The sequence below is a fragment of the Halichoerus grypus genome, chromosome 12, assembly GCF_964656455.1.
Source record: "Halichoerus grypus chromosome 12, mHalGry1.hap1.1, whole genome shotgun sequence".
NCBI lineage: Eukaryota > Metazoa > Chordata > Mammalia > Carnivora > Phocidae > Halichoerus > Halichoerus grypus.
Genome location: NC_135723.1, coordinates 48,278,304 through 48,302,473, shown reverse-complemented (window position 1 = coordinate 48,302,473; position 24,170 = coordinate 48,278,304). Strand labels below are relative to the sequence as shown.

Genomic DNA, 24,170 nt, shown 5'->3' with positions numbered 1-24,170 from the left:
CATTACATCTTGAGAAGTGGTTATTATGCTGGAGTCTAATGTAAAATCTGATAAATACTCTCCTGTTGTTGAAAAATGTCTATCTTTAGTTGTAGATAAGAAATCACATGAATACTAAAGAGATGGAGAGGAAGACAACATCATCTCTAGCACCCTTTTAGAGATCAGTGAATTGAACATTTTACAAGCAGGAAAATGCTTCATCTGATTCAAGTTAAATGACTCTGGATTGAAAAGTATAAATTGCTCCAGTTTTTGTCTAGGATCTTCCTATATCCTGGATCATGTTAGGCCAAATACAACACAGTGTGGACTGCTGGAAAATTCTATTGTCATGATAAATGACACTCCATACAGGCCTTGGGCAAAGATCTGGATTGTGTACGTTGTATCACACCAAAGGAATGTTACCAAGGAGACACCAAGGCTACTACAGAGATTAAGTGACTCATGTAAAAGACAGGGTAGGAGAAAAAGCTGGTCAGCCATCAGTAAGCAAAGAACAGTGCTGTTAGCTGGTTTGTAGGTTGGTTGGTTGGTTTTCGTTTTTATTTTTTTCTGTCTGCCTGTGATTGTACGTAACTATATGTGTGAAACAGTGGTTGTGCAATCATTGCCTTTTCATAAGTGATGCCATCCCAGAATTCCAGAATATTTAACTTGTAAGTAGTCAAAACCTGAACAAATACTTGTACATCGAGTGAGCAATAGAGATATTCTAAGCAACTTTAAGAGTATAGAATGATTGTCTCATATATTGTAATGTTTCCCTGGTATATTTTCAAAACAGTAATATTGGTTGAAAAGACTTTTAAGTTATATCTAACTTTATCTTGAATTTTATACTTAGCACTAAAACAACTCAAAAGTTGTATTTAAAATATTGTATTTCCCTTTAATAAAACCGAATTACCAAATTCATAATTTTAACATTACCCGAATATAGCACATTTTACAAGATCCAGTACTCTCCAAACCAATTGCTATCTTTACTTAAGAATAACTACAAAAAGAGGATACATAAACAATGCTAAAAAGTGACAGAAAACCTACTGAGGTCCTTGAAAGTAGGACAAATAAAAAGAAAAATAGGTCCTGCATCAGGGCTCCCTGCTCAGCGGGGAGCCTGCTTCTCCCTCTGCTGGCCGCTCCCCACGGCTTGTGCTCTCTCTCTCTCTGTCTCTGACAAATAAAAAAATAAAATCTTAAGAAAAAGAAAGAAAAAAAGAAAAATAGGATATAAAGAAATTACATAGTAAACACAAAAACACATGAGATAAAAATATTACACTGATATTAAGAGGGGGAATCTAATCAAAAGTGGACTTAAATTGTTTTGCATTTATCACCATAGCAATTTTCATGGGTATGAAACAGACTTCACTTCTGGCTTAAATAGAATATTCAAATATGTGGATGACTGTCACTATTTAACATAGCTTTGCAAACATTTGGTATTTTTGTTAATTTTATTTGCATTTCATTTGGTGAATGTGTTTGAATGTCAGTAAACATTTGAACATGATTCTTAGGCTTAAGGAGAGTTCTTTTCCAATGGCCTTATCAGGAAAGTTAATTGGTTTAATTTAGAGAATGGAAATTTCTGAGATGTCTGTAGAAACAGGTTGTTAAGCCAGGTACAGGTCTAGTTTATTAACCTTAAAAATAAAACTGCCAGTTATTTTACCGACAAAAATGGGTTTATTCTCAGGGCGTCTGGGTGGCTCAGTCATTAAGCGTCTGCCTTCAGCTCAGGTCATGATCTCAGGGTCCTGGAATCAAGCCCTGCATCGGGCTCCCTGCTCAGCGGGAAGCCTGCTTCTCCCTCTTCCACTCCCCCTGCTTGTGTTCCCTCTCTCGCTGTGTCTCTCGCTGTCAAATAAATAAAATCTTTTTAAAAAATGGGTTTATTGAGGAATAGCAACAAATTACAATCTGAGACAAGCAAGCTACAACAAAATCATAGGCAAGTCTGCAAAACAAAGGAGAGATAGGCTCTTTTACAGAGGAGAGGGGAGAAGTTGGTAGGGGGAGTTCTCACTGTGGTGGTTTTTCATTCCCTGAGTTGGGACTGTCTCTCATTGGGTGGGCTGTTGTGGGAGATGGGGGACAAACATTTTTTCTCCCGCTGCTGTAGTAGTGTTCACTTGCAAGGTTCCTCTCTTCATATTGGGTCTGCTAGGCATGGGAGTTCCCCATCCTGGCCTCCCACCTCTTCTAAATGGGATTTCCTTTTCTTAATCCTCACAAGATCACATTGTGATGTGTGAGAAATGTCCTCAATTCCTCCTTGCCCCACCATGATGATAATCCCCCAGTGAGCCAGAGACCATGTGTTTACCAAACATAGCCTCTCTCAAAGTTTGCCCTGAGGAAATTTCTGAAACATGTTTGTCTTCTACGGAGAGAAAATCATGCATAAATATTGGCTAATAATATACACATGAATAAAATATAACCCGGCATGACTTTACATTTCAGAGGATCTCTCATAAAATACATTTGTTAAACAAGAGCTAAATCTTAATAAAGCAAAATGAAAGATTCTTTATTATTGGGAATTCAAGCACTATCCAACAGGATTGGGTAGTTCTGCTTGTTTAGTTTTTAGTTTTGGATTTTAGAAGAGCTATACTAATATCCCTGGAATTTTACCATACAAATAAAGGATTGTTCCACAGAGGGGTTTGACTGACTCTAGAAGTGGTCCCAAGTTTCCTAAGAAAATTTCCTAAGAATTCCTAAGGAAATACACTTTAGGAAAGATCCACATAATAGAATTCCTTTAGATAAAAAGTACAACAGAAGATGTAGGGGAGGAAAATTTTTTCTCTTCAAAGATTCTTCTCGCTGGTCTAAGATTTGAATTGACACAAGATAGATTAGCAGGAGAAAACCAAAATTAATTTTGTACATACACGGGAATGGCACATACATGAAAGATTCAAAAGCAGAAATGTAAAATGAGGTACGTATGCCATCCTGAGCTAAGGAATGCAATAGGGGCCTAGGGCTTCAAACGGGAGGAGGGCGATTCATAGGGCGATAAGAAATTTGGTTCATAACTAGATGTTTGCCCTGCCACACAGATGGGTCACTCAGCTACAGTGTATCTCTTACAGTAACTCCAATTCTGAGAAAGACTCCTAATTTAGATTTTTCTCGGTAGTTAAGGGAGGGGCAAAATTCTCTCTTGAGCCTGCAGGGTCACAATTGCCTTTTGGCTTAAAATAGTCCACATGCCAAAGTGCCACATTTTGGAGAGACTTGCTCTGAACCACTTCAAAGAGTAAACCCTTTAGCCAGTGTCTCGCTACATAGTCTCAGCCATTTAATGACACAGCATAAAATATATGCCTGGCATATGGAGGTCATATGGTACATAAGTGGACGAACGCATGCTATCCATAGTGGATGTGAAAAATTGTATTTACCCCAAAGGAAAGATTAAAATGAGTTTCCTTAAAAACATACCCATAGCACAAGTCAAGTTTACAGGTACGGCTTCATGATCAAGTAACTTCAAAATACTTTTTGGAAAGAGGTTTTTATAAAGAAAAAAACCCAGCATAATCATTTTTAGTAAGATTACATCTATGAAAAATTTACTTTTTTTGCCTAGAGAATATTGATTCCTAGCCCTTGTTTTAGGGTAAAATTTTATCCTTCTTAAAAAAAATTCTCAAAATGAATTATTTAAATTTGTGTCATTTTTCAAGAGATATTCATGGCATATAGAACTTAAAAGAACAGAAATAATTTTTTTGAAACAAGAAGTATATTTCACAAGTATCAAAAGATTTGAAATCCTAGATTAAGTGACATCAGTAGGAAGTAGTATGATTTTCTCCTTGTAGGCCCAAAATGTTTGAACTGATTCAAATAGTGTATAAGACTCCTTTTTACAGCATTCTAGAATCAAGAAAGTTTCCATCTTGATGAGCCCATATTTACAAATGGTCTCAGGTTTTCTAACTCCCAGTCCAGGAGCATTCTTATACATGCTAACAAGGTGTGATACTATTGTCTTATATCTTGGATACATAACATCAAGTTGCATTCATTCCAGTGAAGCTTGAACCCTTGTCTTAGAGATCCATCAACTACTGTACACTTTTAAATAAAATCAATAATCAAGTTGGAAGGCAGATTTAAGTTTAGTCATGATTTATGAGTAGTAAATGATACCTTGACTGCAAAATAATTTCATCCTGACACTGATGCTTGATGAAAAACTACCACTAACAATGGAAAAAATAAGATTATAGCATTACTAGAAAAAAAAGTCAATGATGTCCAAAATGCCAAAAGAAAAGGCAAGAAAACATCCTTACTCTTATGAGTAGAACTCTAATAATACCTGAGGTATTTACATCAGCTTCCCAGGAATAAGCAAAGTTGCTTATCCTTGGCTTTCAATAAAATATGTAATTAAAAACCATACAGGGTTTAATTTATTCAGTTTAAAGTACAATAACATTTTCAGCCTTCTTTTGGAGGTAAAGCTAGATTAAGCAGATAGCTCATTTAAGCTAAAAAGTTAATGTAAAACATAGAACATATCCAGTGTCTTAAGAGAATAACAGAAGTCCTACGATGATTCCCAAAAAAGATACATTATGTAATCATCATGAGAAAAGAACAGTTGTTGTTGTCATTGTTGTTGTTGTTATAAGGGAACATATAAGTTTATGAGTTGTGCATCTTATTGGTAATATTTTTACCAGTCAAGTAGGGGGGATAAGAGCATTGCAATCTAAAGAAACAGTAAATAATGACATAGATTTGAGAGAGAGAGAGGTGTTCAGAAAAGGGAGGAGGAAGGATGTTTAGCTGGAAGATATTGTGTATGGGTGGGCAATGGAAATTCAAATAGAAATGTATATTGAAGCAAATGTGAGGAAAGCGGGGAAAAACAATGGTGAGGTGATGAGTCTGAGTCTGATCTGAGAGTTGCCCCCTCTCCCTTTGGAAGATCCAAGGTAATGTAGAGGTGCATGAGATAAAGGAAAAAAAATAGAGAATAAAGAAATTGGAAGTCAATATATATATATATTTATATAGCCGTCAGAGGAATTGGGATTGGATGTATAAGTCCCTGAGAAAGATACTTCTATAGGTTTTTGTAACAGTTGGATGGAGTTTGTTGGAGACAGTAAGATTAAAGACAGTAAGAAGTCTTTACAAAAGGAATGCTGAAAAAAAGAAATAATAGATAGCTTTTCCATCCATGTATGGTTCAGCTCTGTGTGAGGCACTGTGCAGGGACTGGAGATCTAGAGGTAGGTGTAAGGGATAGTCTCTGCAGTTATGAAGAATAATATTTTAGAAAGGTGGACAAACAACTGCAAGATAACAACATGAATGACAGCAATACGAAGGAGGTGCTTTGGATGTACATGAGCACACATCTAGACTGGGAGAATCAGAGAGAGTTTCCCTGGGGGAAAAACAATAGGCATTTTCCAGATGAAGATGGGGTTGTTGCCAGATGGAATTTTTGTTAAGCAATGCTTGCACTTCTGAAACACCCAAAGTGTAGTTTTCTTAATAAATGGATTCTGTGTGATGAGTCAGGTGAAGCAGATGACCAAAACTTCTGTATTCAACTACAGAGATGGATTTTGCTACATATATATTCTAAGCAGGAGAGAGACATCATCATTTTTCGTTTAAAAAGACTACTTTTCAAACAGTGATAAGTTTGAAAACAGGAAGACCAGTTAGGGATGTATCCTATCAGCCAAAGGTCATGAGCTGGAAATCTGATGAAGGCAGAGAACTGTGAATAGAGAAGTAAGAATAGATTCAAAATGATGATTATGATAATGATGATGGTGCTGATGAGGATGGTGATGCTGTTACTGCTGCTGATGATAATTGCAGGTAACAGTTTTGAGCACTTACTATTTGACATGTACTGTGAAAAGTTTATTACATAAATTATATTGCATGATCCTTATGATAGCTCTAGAAGTTGAGACCTATTTTTATGTGCATTTGAAAAAAGAGGAAATTAAGCCTTAAAAAGTTTGAGTAATTTGCTAAAGATTGTAGAGATACTAAAAATTAGAGATAAATTTTTAATCACGCAATCTAGAGCCCCTCCTTTAAGTCCACTTTATTATTTTATGCCTCAGCACATATTTAGGAGTTAAAATGGTTAGCTGGATTATAGAGGATAAGTTGAATTAGAGAACAATCTATAATTTCTCCCAACATGCTAATTTAGGTAAATAGGATAATGGTAGTCCTATTTATTAAGACTAAGAAAGCTGGTAAAGATTTACCTGGAACAGATTAGTTGAACAGTATTAGTTTGGGGACAAAGAATGGTCCAGTGAGATCTAAGCTGAAAATATCTTTGGATATAGCTGCCTAGAGAGATAACCAAACTATAGATTTTCTAGAGAGTGTAAGGTGAAGAAAAGTATTTTGCATATATGCATACTAGGACCAGAAATAAGCCATAGTTGTATTGAATACAACGTGATATTTTTTCCTTATTCTATTGGTAACTTGATTTTTAAATAATATGAGGAAATTTAACTCAACATTGTTTTATAATTAGCTGCAGAGTTAAGAACAAAATGTTATCTGAATCACAGAGACAAATACGCCTTCAAAGAACACAAATTCTGAAGAAAAATTTTGCCAGTATAATGACAATAATATCTATTCGTTCCACAATTCCACTTGAAATGAAAGAGCCCTGTCCCTTCTCATCTACTTTGGATGCTCATCCCTGCTCTTATATTGACAAAGTATAATAATTGTGCCATCTCTAATTTTTACATCTTTGTTAACTTTCATGTGAGAGTATCTGGTCTGGTAATTACTATTCTATTTTGCTTCCTTCATGAGCATTACTTTTCATGTTAAAAAAGAAAAAAAAACACTGAGAATGTCCCTTGAAAAATACCTGAAGTACATATAATTTTCCTTGTAACACATTTATAAATTATGATAATTTTATTATTAAAATGTATGGTGATTATAAAAGGAAAAGTCAGTGCTTTATCTGGTAATCTTTCCATCATGTTAAAAATATCAGAAGACTGATAATTGAGATTAAAAACTTCCACAGGAAAACCACTATCTCTGAGGGTTTACTTGAATGGCTTCTTGCATTCTCAGAAATCGTTCCTTTTTGGCACTATGAATAAAGAATTGTGCATCCCCCTAAGCTTGATAATGACATTCTGTCACCAGATAGCACACAGGTGAACCCCCCCCCGGGGGGGGGGAGTGGAGAAGAGAATGTCTTATTCTAAATGGACAGCTAGTGAGACACTTAAAAGCACATCCAGTGAAATCTATTACTGCTACAAGGTCTATACAAATTGGTTTGAGGCCTCCAGTTCATTGATTTGTTTATGGAGATGTCTTAGATTTGTACTATCTTTCATGCTGTTGTGGCATAGACAGACTGAAGACATATTGAACACGTCTTATTTGGTGAAAGTTCCCAGAGGAGTATCAGAATTAGCAGCCTCCATCAATAATATTTGAGGGTCTCCTGCTTGATTTTTTAAAAATAATTAATGTAATAGTAATTGCTTCTCTAATGTTTACATTGCAACCAATTTTGAATGTCAGTAATTTCCCCTGAAGAAACAAACACAAAACCACATGTCCTTAATATTGCCATGACCGACCATCTCATTTATATGTAATTTAGCTATGGCTAGACCCAAAAAGCAAATGAAGAATCAGGCAATTAAGGAGAGAATTTATTTTCCACTAACCAGACCAAAATCAAAATATTTTTGTCAATTTTTCTCAATAACAACATTGATTCTACACTTCCTTTTTCTATATGTAAAAACACAAATTAAATCTGAAGCACATATTTATACAATATGTAATCTTGTGTTTGAGCAGAGAGCTAATTAAGATGAGAGTAGGCGATGATATCGCACTCCTAGTGGGGAATCAGTATAGTTCAGTACACACATGTCTTTTTTTTTTTTAATTTTTTTATTGTTATGTTAATCCCCATACATTACATCATTAGTTTTAGATATAGTGTTCCATGATTCATTGTTTGTGCATAACACCCAGTGCTCCATGCAGAACGTGCCCTCCTCAATACCCATCACCAGGCTAACCCATCCTCCCAACCCCCTTCCCTCTAGAACTCTCAGTTTGTTTTTCAGAGTCCATTGTCTCTCATGGTTCTTCTCCCCCTCCGATTTCCCCCCCTTCATTCTTCCCCTCCTGCTACATTCTTCTTCTTCTTTTTTTCTTTCTTAACATATATTGCATTATTTGTTTCAGAGGTACAGATCTGAGATTCAACAGTCTTGCACAATTCACAGCACATGTCTTTTAAATGGGGCACTGTGAGAAAAACTGGGTGGTGTAAATAAGTCACACTCCCTGGTCCTGGAGGAGTTTATAATGAATTGAGGAAAACTGACAGTTAAACAGATATTTTCAATATAATTTTTCCACATAAGTGCTAGGATGAAGACTTAGAATCATACAAAAACCCTGGAAGAATGGAGTTAATTATAGAGCCTCTACAGTCACTCTCAAATGAAAAGACATAAAAATAGTAGGAAAACAATTACATTTGCAAACCCATTTAAATATACCACATGGCTCCCTAGCTAGTCAGTAAAACGGAACATTTACCATATTTGCCACATCATATATATTCCAATGTAGTAGGAAATTATTAATGACAGAATAGATGAAAATTTCAGTGACTTTAAGTTTTCTTCAACACATTGCCCTGTAATTTAACTATCACTGTGCTATATCTTAGATCAGGCTTACAGTTTATAGCTGGGAATTACAGATAACATAAAAATTTAGGGTTATTTACAGATTATAATCTCTACTGTAGATTATATTGATGAAGAAAACTGGTCTATTTACAATGACTAAAAGAATGACGGTATGCCCACGCCAGTCATACTGTTCTCACTTCACTTTCAGGGTCTTTGTATTCTCCTTACTGTTGGACAGATTAAAGTATTTTTTAAAGATGACTTAAAGATTGTATCTTCTATCTTAGCTATTTTCAACAAAAGGATAGTGATGGCTAATTTTATGTTAATTTGCACCAAAGGATACCCAGATTAAACACTGATTCTGGTTGTGTCTGCGAGGGGTTTCTGGAGATTAGTATCTGTTATTGTCTGCTTTGTTCTTTTTAGTTGTCTTAATTAGTTTTTTCCTTAGTATTTGGTATTCATAGTAATTTTTTATTATATTGAATGCTGATGTGAAAGATCTGAGGCCAGTCTCATTTTCTCACGCCCCCCCCTCCTGAAAGTCTTTCCCTCTTTTGTACATGGTACCCTGAAAAATGATTATCTCAAAAACATAGTGTTTTAACCAGAGTATGTCTCAATATCCATCTTTTTTCCAAAATAATCCAATAAAGATTTTTAGTAATGCAATATGTCTTTTTAATACACTAATTGGGGGGCACCTGGGTGGCTCAATCAGTTAAGCATCTGCCTTCAGCTCAGGTCATGATCTCAGGGTCTTGGGATGGAGCACCACATTGGGCTCCCTGCTCAGTGGGGAGTCTGCTCTCCCTCTCTCTCTGCAGCTCCCCCTGCTTGTGCTCTCTCGCTGTCTCTCTCTCTCTCAAATAAATAAATAAAATCTTTAAAAAAAATACACTAATTTAATTTTTCCTTCATTTTCTTCTATTATGTCCTTTAATATTTTTTCTATTCTATGTGTTGAAATAGACACAAATTATAGTGATATTTAACCATCTTTATTCACCTTATCTACTATGTTCTTTTTAGTTGCCATAATCTTTTTCCTGTATTTGGTTTTCACAGTAATTTCTAAATCCCTTTCTCTATTCCATTAATTTATTTCAGCCATTTTTATTCTCTTTCTTGTTTCAAACTCATTGCTTTTGTAATGTTGTTGCTTGATTCATGATTTTGTTCCTCTAAGTCTGCAGTCTTCCTGTTCATGCAATTTTGTCAATTCATATTTAATACCTGATTTCATTAAATTCAATTTCATTAAGTTAAACTCTTCTATGGAAATAACCAAACATTAGTGCAGTTATTTTTCTGAGTCTTGAGTTTAATTTAATCTCAGAATTGAACTCTTCATCATTTTGTGATTTTTACATCTTTGGTTTACCTTCTCAGTGTGTTGTAGATATATGCCATTCTGACTCTTTTCATTTTATTTCTGACTCAAACAATTCACTCTCAAAAAATATTCAAAATTTTGTTTTTCTGATATACTGTAGTTAATTTTTTCCTTAATTCTTTTACTACATTATCTAAGACATGTTTATCTCCACATCTGAGATTTTACTTAAGAAATACAAATTATAGGGTTGCCTGGGCAGCTCAGTTGGTTAAGCATCTGCCTTCAGCTCAGGTCATGATCTCAGGGTCTTGGGGTCAAGCCCTACATCCAGCTCTCTGCTCAGCAGGAGTCTACTTCTCCCTCTCCCTCTACCCCTCCCCCCTGCTCATGCTCACTCTCCCTCTCTCTCAAATAAATAAATAAAATCTTAAAAAATATATATATAAATAATATGTTCATTTTGGTTTTCTAAGAGTCTGAGAATGTGCTTGTATTTGTGTAGGTTTAGGGGAAAGCTGAGAGTGGGTTAGGATGGGAAGTGCTAAGTCAGAACTATGTTCAGTTTGGAAACCGGCAATTTGTCAGTAGTTATGTTACAGAGTCTAAACCACGTGAGTGGAATATATGCTACCATTTTTTTTGAGATATTCTTGAGCTTTGAATTTTCCCCTGATGCATTTAGATCAGTTTGCTTCCAGAAAACACACAACCCTGATATCCTCATTAATTTAATTTGTTAGTTTTTAAGACAGGAAATGCCATGGTCAGCCAGTCTTTATCCTGCCACTTTATTCAAGAAGATAGAAACTATTATAAATGTTTTAGCATTGTCAAATCTGGAAATGCCTCAACTCCTTTAGGGAGGAAGTAACATATAAATATTAAATGATAGAAATGTTAGCTCTCTATAGCTATAAAATCTTTGTCAATAGTTTGAGAATGTGGCTTCAGTTATGTCAAACAAAATATTTTGAATGAAATTTAAGGAAAACATTTGAAACAGATTTCTAGCATACTTTTTTTTCCTTTTGTAATCATTCTCACTGCTTGGCAAGATTATTAGCTGGCAAGCTAATTTGTAATTATTACTGAGAGTTCAAAATTGAGTCTAACAGACTTGGGTTCAATCTTGGTTCTGTTACTTACTAATTAACTGAGTGACTTTGAGATATCACTTTATGTCTTGGAGCTCTAATTGCCTCTTATATTATCTACATCTTTTTGGTTTGTTGTGACTTCAACTTCATGTGAAGTGCCTGGTATTGCCTATCATAGAGTATACTCAATAACTAGTAATTATTATTATTAGATAATATTTTAGTGCTTTACTCAATTTTAATAAAAATATACAGTGATAACTATACTGTGGCTTTGCCATAAATGTAAAAACTCATAGATTTATGTAGGTGTAGCTACATCTTACACAGTATGATACGAAAAATAATTTCTTAATTGCGAAGATCTGAAAACAAGTGCATAAAAGTTTCTTCATATGCTTTCTTCATATAATAAATCAAATAGTTCAAGTAAATACCATTTTATATTAGAGGGTCAGCAATTCTTTAATTTTTAGTTATTTTTGACGTTTACTTCCTATTGATTCTCATTTATAGTGCTTCTTTTCCATTTGGAGTAGTAATTTTAATTAAAAATCTCATAACAAATTTCTAAGCATTTTCGTTTATAAAACTAAAACACTAACACAGTGTGTCTTTTGGAGTCATATGTATTCCAGGTTTTCTTCTTTGGTAATCAATTCTCATCTTTTGGTGAGAGAAACCTCAGATTGCATGCAGTTCAATAGATGAAGAGATGAAGTACCTGAATTGACTAATATAAATTGAATTAACTCAGTCTTTTGACTACTAAGCTCTTCCAAACCCTTCAACATCTATCAAAGAAATTATTGAAAAGAAACATGTTTTTAAAGGCCAGGTTTTGTCTAAACAAAAATAGTATTTTTAATATCACTACATTTTTCCTAGTGAATTTGTTAGTCACCTTTCAGGATAATCAGAAAAAAAACATATTTTCACCCATTTATTATGGGTGTTGCATGTTTTCTTCCTCACATTGATTTACCACTTCTACATTTTGAAAAATGAATAGAAAATATTTTTAAAACAAAAGTAAAATTAATTTATAGCGATTTCTACAGGAAAAGTACAGTTAAAAGTCAGAACATTTGATTTATAGACCCTGAGAAATTTCTGTACAAAACTTCGGGGCCTTGGAAAAAAAAAATGTTCTATAAATAAACCCCATGGATTATATTGCTCATCTATTGTATTATGTCGATGTTCATAGGAATTGTTTGTCCATTACTCATTTATTGCTTCATTTTGAATTGTTATTCTTTTTTTGGATCTTCTTTCCACTTGCATACATCAACAAATCCATTTTATATTCTTACACTATTCATTCAGTGATCTGTAAATCCAATTTGGAAGGACAACTGCTCTGAAATTTTGGTGGATTTTGTTGAACTCAAATTGCCTTTTTTAGAATGGCTGTGGACCTATGGTCTTGAATTCATCGCAGAAACTAAATACCAATTTACATCCATATTTACATTTTTGATAAATATTTTTCCTGAAAATAATTTATTTCTACTTAATTATGCAATAATAAAGGATTTATGTATTATAGAGTACTACTTTATTCCATCATTTTACTGAGGAACTTTTTCCCAGATTCTAGTAAATCACTGTTTACATGCAGAAAATTTTTAATGGCAATTCTTTCATACGTGCAGATTTCACAAAGCAAGACATCCTGTCTTTGAGTCTCTGAGAAATAATTCCATGTGATAGTATTCCATCCAGGTGTATAATGCCACACTTGTCTGCAAGCAATGAGTTCTGTAAGGATGCTGTTATCTGTGGCAAGTTTGTCATTCATGGGGCAGTTGAGCTTCTCAAAAATGCAACTATTATGTAGTAAGCAGGATAAATAAAAGGATAATGCACACTTTCTGATCTAGAGGGTCTTCAGACTTTTTTTATTTCCTCTGTCTTTGTCTCTTCGCCCACTTCCATGACTGTAACATATTAAATGCATTCTGTGATGGAAAGATCATGAGCAGTGTTCTCACAGCCATTGCTCTTGACTTTAGACATTGACACTAAGGATGAAACTTAGCTCATGCTTATGGACGAAATATGATCTTTCATATCATTTGTGTTCAACTAAATAAAGCCAAAATGTATCACCAGAAAATTAATACTGAGTAATCCATTTTAAGATCCAAGAGCCGTAACCCTCTGAAGGATCAACTAATAACCACTTTTAGTATTTCTCATCTTCCTCACAGGACAATTACGATGTCACATGTGGAAAAACCAGAGCCCTCTCTAAAATGGCATATGGCATTTAAAAATATAAATCTCTATTTCAGTGCTTGCATAAATCTGATGTTTTTTTTTCTCTTGAGCAGAGACTTTAATGCCTTCCTGGTGTGTTTTGCAGAGCACTGGATCAACATCACACATGGAATGTATTTGTAGAGAGACAGACAGAATTATGTCATACCCAGAGGGGATAATAATCAGGTAACAAGCCTGCATTTGCTGCATTAATCATATTTTTGTGACTAAGAGAATTAAGAATAGAGTTGGTTATTAGAATCATGATGACCTCGTTCTCAGTCTCCAGTTTTGGTGTGGCAAATCTGTTGACCTGTCTGCACATTGTGTCATTGGCAAAGTAAGGATAATAATGCATAATCCTCCTTACTGGCTCAGGGCTTTGGGAGGTGATTTCACATTTTGTGTGTTACTTGAAAATTTTTATATTATTCAGGTGCTAATGGCTCTCCCTGGCAAGGAAAGCTAAGGCATACTCTCCTATGATGATTTGAAGAGGATTGTAAGTGAATAATTATATTAGTATTTTAAGTAAGTTACCTATCACCTTTATATCACAGAATTTAGAGTTATTAGCATCAGGTAAAAATTAAAATGTAGATATTTGGGGTATATTAGGATTGGAGGGAAAGTGATAACATGGAATTTCAAAGAGAGGATCTGGTTTTAGGTAAGACAATGTTGCATTACACCCTGTAAAAGGTAATTTAGCAAATAGTTTGATATAATTTAGCATCTAATTGCAAATGATAGTGACAGGAAATGTCAGGGTTGATTATAAGTCTTTGGGATAAATTTAATGGGATAAATGTGTAAAACAAGGTGGGTAGTGATACTCATTGTGAACATACTATCCGTTGAACTAGAGTTATAAGCGCTGTACTAATAAGATATTAATTAGTATTTGTTCATCTAAATCATAGAACACTGATGCTCACAACTGATAAAACAACAAAGAGTTTGAAAAGCCATGGCTGAAGAGTCTTCCTATTAAGAGAAGGTTAATATCCTAAATGATACCTTACTGCAAAGCAGTTGTACATGTCTGCCAGTGCCAGCTTGCATAGAGAGAAAAATGCACAATAGGACAGCACCAACATTTCTTTTTAAGTTAAGTAAGGTAGACCTGGCAGCCATTTCTCTTTTTTTGTTGTTAAGAGAACCCCAATTCTGCTCAGTTATTGGATAGGCATATACTAAAGAGAAGGTCATATGTTTTAAATTGTACATACCAGTAGTTAATTTTGTTCAGCTAAGCCTATGATTGTAATTCAGTTTTCATGCCAATGGCTCGTATAAGTATAAACATGTGATTGAATTCTGGTCCTGTAGACATGAAGGAAAATCTGCAAGGGGGATTCCTGAAAAGACTGTTATTCTCACTAATAACAGGGACAAATAGATGCAAAATAAAAGTCTTCCTTTTTGGATTCTGTTGTGAGAGCTGAAAATTTGGCAGTCATTTTGGGAACATGAGTAGAGCCAGTAAACACACATGCAGGCAAAAAAAGAAAGAAAAAACAATCATAGAAAGAACGAGTCATTATGATATAATTTATCCACTAAATTAACTAATCATTCTTTCTCTGAACTTCTTTTTACATGTGATATTGAATTTCTATATTGCCAAGTTATTTTTATTTGGTGCCTCTCTCACCTGCATCATAACTGATGCTTAGGTATTCCATACATTGAAGAATGTATTTGTATAAGATAATCTTTCTATCTGAGTGGATTTGGGAGAATTGAGTCTCTATCAACGGCATGGGTATATAAGTTAGGATTTCATTTATCTTAATTTGTCAGACTACTTTTTGATAATATTACTCAAATTTAGAGCAAGAGAGGACCTTAGGTAACTTCACATTTTCTTTCTACCTCACCATTTTACAAATACAATGAACTCCAGAAATGTTAATTGGAAAAAGAAAGAAATGTTAATTGGCTTACCAAAGATAGCCTAGCTATCTATATTTTGAAGAGCTTTATTTAAAGCTATATGTAAAACACTTGATTTGATTCCTAGTCTATTTTTCTTTCCAGTATACTATGCTTTTCCTAGAAACACAGAAACTAAATCAAGTATCTGATTTTAATTATTGCCCCAGAACTTTGTTATGCAGTTGACCCTTCTTTATAAAACTGCTGGTATTTATGAATTTTCCTGATTAAAACTAACAGATGGCCTAACTATTGGTGTTGGTGAGTCACTGTCCATGGTGCTGTACGAGTGAAAAGAAAAGACATTTCTAATTATAATTTGACTCTTAATTTTTGATAGTAGACAGTCATATAACCATGGTATCATTTAAATACAGTTTACATACTAATTTTTGCTCATTTTAAAAATAACATATTCATTATATTTGCTTTAAAATTAAGATTCTAAAATTTTCTTATTTCTTTATTATTCTGGTAATTGTTTAGATGAGTATCTTTTTAATACATTAGATTCTATATGGTCTATAGTAGAATAGTTTGAAAATATAATAGGATAATATAGTAATTAAGTGATTGATCTTTCTTAGAAGGTCCCAACACTGGTCTAGAACTTGTGATTTAATATATTTTGTTTAAATTTTTTTCACATACACATTGGCATCTCATAGTGCCATCACTCACCACTATCTGGGTTAAGTTATAAAGAAGGGAAATACTTTCCTCAAAGTATAGCAATGTCCTTATCAAAGTCTTTGGAACACTATGTGATCTGGTCCTCCCTAACCCCTTTCATATCCTGCTAATCTCCTCCTCTTTTTCTTGTTCCAGTAACAATTACCTTCTTACTTATTCCTGGAATAAACCCAGAATGCTCCAATTATAGTCAAAGCTCTAATTGTTTCCCCTCCCTAGTTAACTCTTTTCCCTAGATATGTATGGACTCACTCACCTCCTTCCATTATTGGTTAAAATATCCCTTTCTCTGGGGGCAGCTGGTGGTTCAGTCAGGTAAGCATCCAACTCTTGGATCTCAGCTCGGGTTTTGATCTTAGGGTTGTGAGTTCAAGCCCCACATTGGGCTCCACACTTGTCATGGAGCATACTTAAAAAAAAAAAAAAATCACTTTCTCTGAATAGATGGTGAAATAACAACAAAAATAACAAAAACAGCAGACAAAGCTGGTAAAAAATATTGACTACATTATAATAAGTCATAGGCTAAGAGATCCAATCAACCATATTCATAAGCCTCCCATATTGTTTGTGTATCATTAATAATAGATGCACCATTAGCTTTTTTGACCCTAATAGCATAAAACAGCTCTCTTCGTAGTTGTTTATTTAGCTCATGTACTGTGCTAAGAACTTTAGGTGTTTTCATTTGTACAACTTGATTTAAGGACTGATCTTTTCCCCACCTTACAGATGAAGAAAAGGACTAGGTAATTTTCCAAAGGTACCTAACTTATGAGTGATAGAACTGGGAGGATCCAGGGTTTTAAATAACATATTTTTCAAGTGTTTGAAAAGCATAGTCTACATATAAAATACTTTAAAAAGTAATCATTTAGCGTCCCTTCTCTTCAACCACTTTATGGGGTTTTGTTTTTGTTTTTGTCTTGTAAGAGCTTTCTTTTGCTATTTAAAGACAGGTTACATTATTTTGCTTCAAAATATTTCCTTTTTTTCCAGTAAGTTATTTTCAAGACAGAAGAATCTTTATCCAGTTATATGAAAAATTCAATAAATCATAACTTTCCCCCAAATGTAAAATTTTATATTATCCAAATCTATAAAAACTGTAGAATTTAAGGCAGCATTCTTGAGTCCCATGAACATTACAGTTTCCACCCTGATCCTGGACTCTTAACTCAGTTTCAGATATGGTTCTGTTCCTTGTAAAAGGCTTGAACAAGGCAATTATTTAAAAGGTAGTAGGCTGCAAGAATATCTAATAATCTTAAAAGAGGAATCAAGTAAAACATGAAGATCATGTATGGGTATGACCCCAGTAAAAGCAAGCAAAGATTCATAACAACATGGGAACTTCTGAGTGTTCTGTATATCATGAACAAAGTGGTATTAGCCCAGCCAATTTAGAAACTTCGAGAATTATTGAATTAACTGACTTCATTAAAATATGACAAGTTTATACTGTGATAACTCAACTTTGCCATTAAAATGACTTATATTAGTCTATGATTAGATATTCTGCCCACAGATATAAATACTGTTATTTGAAACATTGTTATTTACTAATCTTGAAATGAACATTTAAAAAAATCCAAATTTAGAAAAACAAGTGTTATTTTCCTAAATTCTATCCTCATTTGCTCTGGGAGACAGTTAACAGCAGTTAACTGCCTACTTTAATACATTGCCTATTGAATAAGCGATTATGTGCCAAGTACATAGTTTTCTGAGCATGAACCTGATAGCTTGGGTGTAATTACCCTGCCACAATTTGTTTTTACACTTCATTCTACACTTTCTTTTTTATGCTGCCTCTTAACCTTCCTGATGCAGTTTGTGATAGTTTTTGATGTCTAAAATCTCTGGCCCTGAGGAGACAATCCTGAAATGAAATAAAACACTAGGAGAATGATGCCATCAAGTAAATAAGACTCTTAATATTTGAATTGCTTCAGTCTAAATGTAATGAAGGTAGCAGCTTGTCTGAAATTTTTTTTAAATTTAAAAACCTGCATTAAACTGAAAAAGAAAAAAAAGAAAGGAAAACAGCTCAATTATTCTAAGACACTGAACAGAAAACTTTGCCCAGGATATGGTCTCTCTGTTTATTTGCATTGATGGCTAAATGACCCTCTCTTTGATCTAAGAGATCATTGCCTCATTGCCTCAATTTGATGTTTCAGTTGTTTTTTTACCTACTAACACTGAATGGGACTCCCAGAATCTCCCAGCATTACTACAATGGGGTAGATGAGCATGGCATGGTTATTGAAAGAGAACTGACATTTTAGTAAATTCGTTAATGCCACTCAGACTTAGTTATATCTTTTTCCATTCTTCTCTTTTTCTTTTTCTTTTTATTCTTTGGCGCTGCCATGAGAAAAAGTTGAGATAACTTAAGCTTTTAAATACAGGAGCTTTCAGATATCCCTACTGATAAAGAAGGCTATACAACTGAATGGTATATTGGAAAGATTTGAAATAAAAAACTCAGGAAATCAAATTTCAAGCATGGAATTCATAATTTCTATAGAAAAGTACATTTTAGTTAACTGTACTTGAATTCTCTACTCTTTGTCAAGCATTTTTTTCCCACTTCCATCATCTGTCTTCCCCTGTTCCCAATATATTCCCCACAAAATATTTTGCATACTCCACACTCTTGGTTACTGGAATTAGAACTCTATGTTTTGTGGTAGTTCTAAAGAAAAAAAGAAAGGTATGGCTAGCTCACTGAATTCAAATTTTATATTGGCTTTTGCTGTGCAAGGAAAGAAACAGTAGAAGTAGGTTAGATTCTATATTAAGTTTTATTAAAAAAACAAAATTTCTGAGCAAGTTTTCAAGATCTTATTCAGTCACACCCCCATCTCTCCCCTGCTTTCTGTGATAACATCACACATTATATAGTAGACACCTAACATCTTTAACTTGGAAGACAGTCAGATTTCTCATATTTACCTGTAAGGTCTTTTTTCTTCTTCTTCTTCTGTGATGTTACTAAACATTCTGGTGTCTCCATTCATCCTGGATTTCTGGAATCTCACAATATTTAAAATCTCCATGTGACTGCCAACCAACCATTCAGTACCTATTCAACAATCCCACTTAACATAGGCCAAGACATTGGATAATTGGATGACGTATCAGAGACAGAGGCAGTTATCTATGGCAAGTTTCTATGTGTTCTATGTTTAGTGTTTCACCTTCTCCTCATCGTAGTACCACCTATTCCTGGGTGTGGCTCCCATGAAGGTTAATGACTTTCAGCAATAGGAGACACGATTGAACATTCCCTCTTTTTGCAACATTAACTTCTCTAATTTACAGGACATCACACTTTCCTGATTATCTTCTTACCTCTCTTTTCTTTTACTTCTGAGCTTCCTTTGCTGGTTGCTGTTCCTCACTTTACTTTCTAATCTAAATATGGAGTGTTTTGGCTATGTTTTGGAGCTTTCACTTTTCTATATACATAATAATGTATACATGACAGTATATTTTCTCTATATATAATGTATTTATATATAATGCATCTCTATGTACATACCTTCTTATATATATGATAACGTATCAGTCATTTAAATGCCCTTGAAAAAAGGAATATGTAATTATATCAAAAAGATTAATGACATTAATTTTAAAAAATTAAGGGGTGGGTGCCTGGGTGGCTCACTCGGTTAAGCATCTGACTCTTGATTTTGGCTCAGGTCATGTTCTCTCAGTTGTGTGATCAAGCTCCACATTGGGCTCCGCACACAGCATGGAGTCTGCTTGAGATTATCTATCCCTCTGCCTCTACCCCTTCACCCAGCTCATGCTCTCTCTCTCCAAATAAGTAAATAAAATAAACAAAAAAACTTAAAACATTTGTGATCACTTAGCATGTTATAAAATGAAGAATGTGCTCTGTAATATTAAAATTGCTTACATTTGAGAGGTGGTGTAAGTTTTTCTTATATATTTTATACTATATTTAATTTACTACATATATATAACATAATATAGGTATATCATGATTCATATATTTATATACAACAGAACAGCAAATTTTCATTCTTAAAAGTGTATCAAATCAATGAATTAAATAATTTTTAAATTATACGTTACTTACTCCATTAATATTTACCTAGCTTGTTTTTAAAAACAATTTTATTAGACTCAGTGAACATAATTATAGCATTTATGATGGAAATAAAAGATTAAAATGTTTACCATATATATCACATGTTAGTCATATTGGGTAATTCAAATGACCAAAATTACTAACTTTATTTTTTTTTAATGATTTTATTTATTTATCTGACAGAGAGAGAGAGACAGCGAGAGAGGGAACACAAGCAGGAGGAGTGGGAGAGAGAAGCAGGCTTCCTGCTAAGCAGGGAGCTCGATGCGGGGCTGATCCCAGGACCCTGGGCAGAAGGCAGATGCTTTAACGACTGAGCCACCCAGGCGCTCCCAAAATTACTAACTTTAAAATATTGTTTACTTTTCAGGGTGCTTGGGTGCCTCAGTCACTTGAGTTTGCCTTCAGGGGCACCTGGGTGGCTCAGTCAGTTAAGGGTCTACCTTCAGCTCGGGTCATGATACCAGGGTCCTGGGATCGAGCCCCGCGTCGCGCTCTCTGCTCAGCAGGAGACTGCTTCTCCCTCTCCCTGCTGCTCCCCCTGCTTGTACTCTCTCTCTCTCTCTCTCTCTCTGGCAAATAAATAAAATCTTAAAAAAAAAAAAAAAAAAAAGAGTCTGCCTTCAGCTCAGGTCATGATTCCGGGGTCCTGGGATGGAGCCCTCCGTTGAGCTCCTTGCTCAGTGGGGAACCTGCTTCTCCCTCTCCCTCTGCCTGCTTCTCCCCCTGCTTGTGCTCTCTCTCTTTCACTCTATCAAATAAATAAATAAAATCTTAATAAAAAAATGAAAAAAAAACATTGTTTACTTCTCACTAAATAAGCTTATCCATCTATCCAACTATATTTTTCATAAGTCTTCTACACTCCTTTTGACTTTTACAAAGAATTGTAATTGGAACTATAAATTGGAATCAAATCTCAATGATTTATTATTTAATATGGTATATCAACTTTTTTGACACTAATGCTGCATAACAAAACTCCTGGGGTGGGGGGTAGAAACTCCTGAAAACGTAATGGCTTAAAACAATAAGCATTTTTGGCCTATGAGCTTGCAGTTCAGTGATTTAAGCTGAACTTGGCTGATCAGTTCTGCTCATTTTGGTTGGGCTTACTCTTGGATCTAGGAATTGCCTGGCTGTAGGCTGATATAGGCTGGCTGTGGAAAAACTGAGGCAAACCTCTTTGCTCCATGTTTCTTTAACTGTCTAGAATGTGCATATTCTCATAGTGATGGCAGAGATTCAAGGGCACAAATGAAAGCTTCCAAGTACTTTTTAAGTTTCTGTTTATAAAATTCTTTCTAGCGTTTCTTTGGCCAGAGCGAGTCACATGCCCAAATCCAGAGTAAGAGTGGGAGAGTACTACTTGGCTTTAGATTAAAGAACATGGGCACTCAGTGGGGAGTAGAATAAGGGTCAATAATGAAATTGATATACCACATTAGAATAAACACATTGAATGCTACTGTAAGGGGCCTTAATATTCTGTGGAGCATATTGACCTTTCCCTTTCAACAGAGCCTCTGGGCCTTAAAAATTCTCAAAGTATATATGTGTTCAAAAATCCATATAGATGATTGAAATTTATAACCTGATTGAGAATCACTAGTCTAATGAAATTAATACCAAAGGATATGACATGGCAATTTAATTGGCCTAAGCAGAGTGTGCTTATATTTTAGGAATTGTCAGAAATGTTTATCAGGTTCAAGGCATCCATAAAAATTTTGGGAGAGGAAGCCATGAATAAAAGGGAAATTTTATTCTTTAGGTCTTGCGATTTATCCCCCTTGTGCTTACTTTCCAGAATGTAAAAATCAAGAACAGTAATCCAACTTCAATAAAACGTTCCTCTTAGATTCCCTGTTTCATGTTTTCACTTGGTTTTACTACCTACTTCATTTTATAGTACAGTTTTCCCCCTTTATCCAGGCTTCACAAAGGATCTAACTTCATTATGTGACTTGCTCTGACTCAGTGAACCATTCAAATAATAACTTAGTAATAAACTCTGACTAAAGCCTGTGCCACAAAATAATTTTTGTCTTTAGTCTTTAAGTGTCATTCTAATTAATAATATGAGAGCATGATTTTCCAGTTTCATCATGGAAATTTCCTTTAGTATAAATATCTTGGATTATCACAAATCAGTTTAAAATATAGAAATAAGAAAAATATATATGAAAATTGATTCATGGAAAGACACAAATACATACCAAGACTCTACTAAGTTTTAAAAGAGGCAAAAATATGGCTTATCTTTTCTTTCTCTCCATTTTCAGTGTGCTTTATTGACTGGCTTTTAGATAATTTCTCATCAAGAAACTTTAATTCTTATGATATTGTAAGTTCATTTTTGGTGGTCAAGAATATTATTGGTGTAGTCCCATTTGTCTGTTTTTGCTTTTGTTGCCTATGGTTTTGGTGTTATGTCTATGAAAGCACTGCCAAGGACGATGGCATGAAGCTTTCTTCCCTGTTTTCACTTAGATACAGTTTCAGGGGTTAAGTTTAAGTCTCTAATGTTTTGAGTTGATTTTTGTGTACGGTGTAAGGTCAGGGTCCTATTTCATCTTTATGCATTGAAATATCCATTCTTACCATCACCAGTTGTTGATGACACCATCCTTCTCCCATTGTGTTCTTGGCATCCTTGTCAAAGATCAGTTGACTGTATATGTGTGAATTTATTTCTGGGTCTCTCTGTTCTGTCCCATTAGTCTAAAAGTCTGTTTTTATGCCAATACCTTACTGTTTTAATTGCTGTAGCTGTAATATATTTTGAAATCAGGACGTGCAATACCTCCAGCTTTATCCTTCCTTCTCAAGATTGTTTTGGCTATTTGAGGTCCTTTCTGATTCCACATGAATTTTAGAATTGTTTTTTCTACTTCTGTGAAAAAAAAATGCCATTGGGATTTTGATAGGGATTGCACTGAATCTGTAGATCACATTGGGTAGTATGAACATTTTAACAATATTAAATCTTCCAGTCTAACCAAAAAGCATCTCCACAACAAAAGAAACAATCAGTAGAGTCAAAAGCAGCATACACAATGGGGCAAAATATTTGCAAACCATATATCCAATAAGGGATTACTTTCCAAAATATATAAGGAACTCCTATAACTCAATAGGAAAAAAATTAATAATCCCATTAAAAATGGGCTAAGGCCTTGAATAGACCTTTCTCCAAAGATGTGCATATAGCTAGCTGACAGGTTTATGAAAAGCTACTCAACATCACCAATCATCAGGAAAATGCAAATCAAAACTACAGTGAGGTATCACCTAACATCTGTTAGGTTGGGTATTATAAAAAATTTTTTTAAAGTGAAGTGTTGTCAAGGTTGTGGAGAAATTGGAACTCTTGTACACTATTGGTGGGAATGCAAAAATGGTGAGGCCACTAAGAAAAACAATATGGAGTTTCCTAAAAAAATTTAAAATGAAAGTACCATGTGATCCAGCAATTCTAAATATTTATTTAAAATAATTGAAATTAGGATCTCAAAGAGAAATTAGCTCTCATGCTCATTGCACCACCATTTGCAATAGCCAGATGTAGAAACAACCTAAATATCCATCAACAGATGAATAAATAAAGAGGATATGGTGTATAAATACACACACACACACACACACACACAGAGGACTATTTTTCAGCCTTAAAAAAGAAGGAAATTCTGCAATACTTGAAAACATGGATGGACTTTAAGTACATCATGTTAAGTGAAATAAGTCATTGACAGAAGGGCAAATATTGCATGATTCCACTTATATGAGTTATCTAAGTCAAACTCCTAGAAGTAGAGAGCAGAAAGGTGGTTGCCAGGGGCAGCAGTGAAGAGAAAATGGGAAGCTGCTAATCAGGGGGTAAAAAGCTCCAGGAATGATGGACAAAATAGATGAAGGGGATTAAAAGATACAAACTTACAGTTATAAAATAAGTCACAGGGATG

At 34.4% G+C, this 24,170-nt stretch overlaps 1 long non-coding RNA gene across 1 annotated transcript in view; it reads left to right on the top strand.

Moving 5' to 3' along the window:
- LOC144379665 (uncharacterized) overlaps positions 1 to 24,170 on the top strand; it is a 123,543-nt gene that overhangs the window by 15,232 nt on the left and 84,141 nt on the right. The window contains exon 2 of the long non-coding RNA XR_013442993.1: positions 13,549 to 13,631. This is a non-coding gene — a long non-coding RNA (uncharacterized LOC144379665). The remainder of the gene's footprint in view (positions 1 to 13,548; positions 13,632 to 24,170) is intronic.